General features: G+C 44.9%; 1 non-coding gene across 1 annotated transcript; it reads right to left on the reverse strand.

The window, feature by feature from the left end:
• Positions 1–901: 901 nt before the first annotated feature.
• Positions 902–1,092, reverse strand: LOC145342802 (U2 spliceosomal RNA). Its single transcript, XR_013886646.1, has one exon. It is a non-coding gene; the product is annotated as a U2 spliceosomal RNA (small nuclear RNA).
• Between the last annotated feature and the right edge of the window lie 1,223 nt (positions 1,093–2,315).

Here is a 2,315-nt window from a genome sequence, read left to right on the forward strand (position 1 = left end):
TGCCACAGAGCGGAGAAGCTACAACATCTCTGGAGCCTTTGACATATCATTGATGAAGATGAACATCTCGCCAAGGCCATCCCCACACCCCCACTCCTTACCTTCAAACAACCGCACAACCTCAGACAATTGTCCGCAGCAAACTACCCAGCTTTCAGGAGAATAGTGACCATGACACCACACAACCCTGCCACAGCAACTTCTGCAAGCTGGATCATCGACACAGATGCCATCATCTCACGTGAGAACACCATCCATCAGGTACACGGTACATACTCTTGCAACTCGGCCAACGTTGTCTAAGCTGCAGGAAAGGATGTCCTGAGGCATGGTATGTTGAGGAGACCATGCAGACACTACGACAACGGATGAATGAACACCGCTCGATAATCACCAGGCAGGAATGTTCCCTTCCAGTCGGGGCACACTTCAGCGGTCATGGGCATTCAGCCTCTGATCTTCAGGTAAGCGTTCTCCAAGATGGCCTTCACGACACACGACAATGCAGAATCGCTGAGCAGAATCTGATAGCCAAGTTCCGCACATATGAGGATGGCCTCAACCAGGGTCATGTCACACTATCTGTAACCCCCACAACTTGCCTGGGCTTGCAAAATCTCACTAACTGTCCTGGCTGGAGACAATACACATCTCTTTAACCTGTGCTTAATGCTCTCTCCACTCACATTGTCTGTACCTTTAAGACTTGGTTATCTGTAAAGACTTGCATTTCAACCATTGTCTTGTAAACTGAGTTTGTGTTTGCATATGCCTTGCTTGTTTTTCTTGTTTTTATTCCAATTCAATCCAGTCGAGTCCAATTCTGAGTCTCAACCAGTTGAGACATTCCCGATTCAAGCTGACAAGACAGGGCTCTCACCTCCTGTCTTGGGCTTGATCTACATGATCCAAGCTGATTGGAGTAGGCATTGCTCCTCCTCCAAGGCTTGATCTCATTTGCATCTTAGCCAAGAAGCCAAAAGCCGCTTTAAAAAATTGCTTCAGATGAAGCTGAAATGTAACCTAATGACTTCAACCAAGCGCAGCATGTCGATACTACACTTGATCTTAGCCAAAAGGCCGAGAAGCACTTTTGTGGACACAATTCCTCACTCACCTGAAAAAGGAGCCTGAAACTTCAAAAGCTTGTGCTGCCAAATAAGCCTGTTGGAAGTTAACCTGGTGTTTTGAGACTTTTACTGTGCTTCACAGCACCAGGGACCTGTGTTCGATTCCTGACTTGGGTCACTGCTTGTGTTGAGTCTGCACTTTCTCCCTGTGTCTGCATGGGTTTCCACTGGGTGCTCTGGTTTCCTCCTATGGTAAAAAGTCTGATAATACCAGGTTTCAGTCCAACTGATTTATTTGATAGTAAATTCACTGTCAATTTACTATCAAATAAATCGGTTGGACTGAAACCTGGTGTTGTCAGACTTTTTACTGTGTTTATCCCAGTCCAACACCGGCATATCCACATCATTCCTCCTATGGTCTAAAGATGTGCTGGTTAGGTGCATTGGCCATGCTAAGTTGTCCCTCAGTGTAACTGAACAGATACCGGAGTGTGGCAACTAGGGGATTATCACAGTAACTTCATTGCAGTGTTAATGTAAGCCTACTTGTCACTCTAATAAATAAACTTGCAATTAATCAAAAATAATCAAGATAAAATGATTACCAGGCACATGAATAACACTCAGACTGTGGTAAAAGCACCTCTGGAGTGTCTGTGTTCATGGCTTTATATCTTTCTTCATCCTTCTCAACATTTCTGCTATCTTTAGTGCAAGAAGTAGAAATTTGATGTGGCAGGTTTGTGGGCACAGGAATGTATCATTACTCAGCACCCAATTAAGTTGATGCAAGCAGTCTGCAGCCCTTACACTGATTACTCATCTCCATCATTGTGGTGGGCTGCCCACAGTCAAATAGGCTGCCGAGTGACTGCATGCCCAGACAGGAATCTAGCATGAGTTAAAGCTATCCTGAATATTGTAAAGGGCAGTTGTACCTTTACAAAGGGAGGTGCATTCTGGCTGCATTGGAACTATCATTGGAGTAGCAGTCCCAAGAAATACCTCCCACAGTTTCACTGGTAAACGCCTTATTTGGTGGAAAAGAGGAAAGGTGCCATGTTCCATCAGAGTAAGTTCTCCAGTTAGGAAGTATATGTCTATACCATAGATATACATATAGACACAGCAGCAAAACACATTGCGGCACATTCACTTCCCTCTTGCTTGCCAGATAGGGTGGCACATAATAGGAGGGAAAAACAAAAGAAACTGTGTTACCGACAAGGGCTTTTGGCTACG

This window comes from Carcharhinus amblyrhynchos, chromosome 4, assembly GCF_965287045.1.
Source record: "Carcharhinus amblyrhynchos chromosome 4, sCarAmb.v2.hapA, whole genome shotgun sequence".
In the NCBI taxonomy this organism is placed as follows: Eukaryota; Metazoa; Chordata; class Chondrichthyes; order Carcharhiniformes; family Carcharhinidae; genus Carcharhinus; species Carcharhinus amblyrhynchos.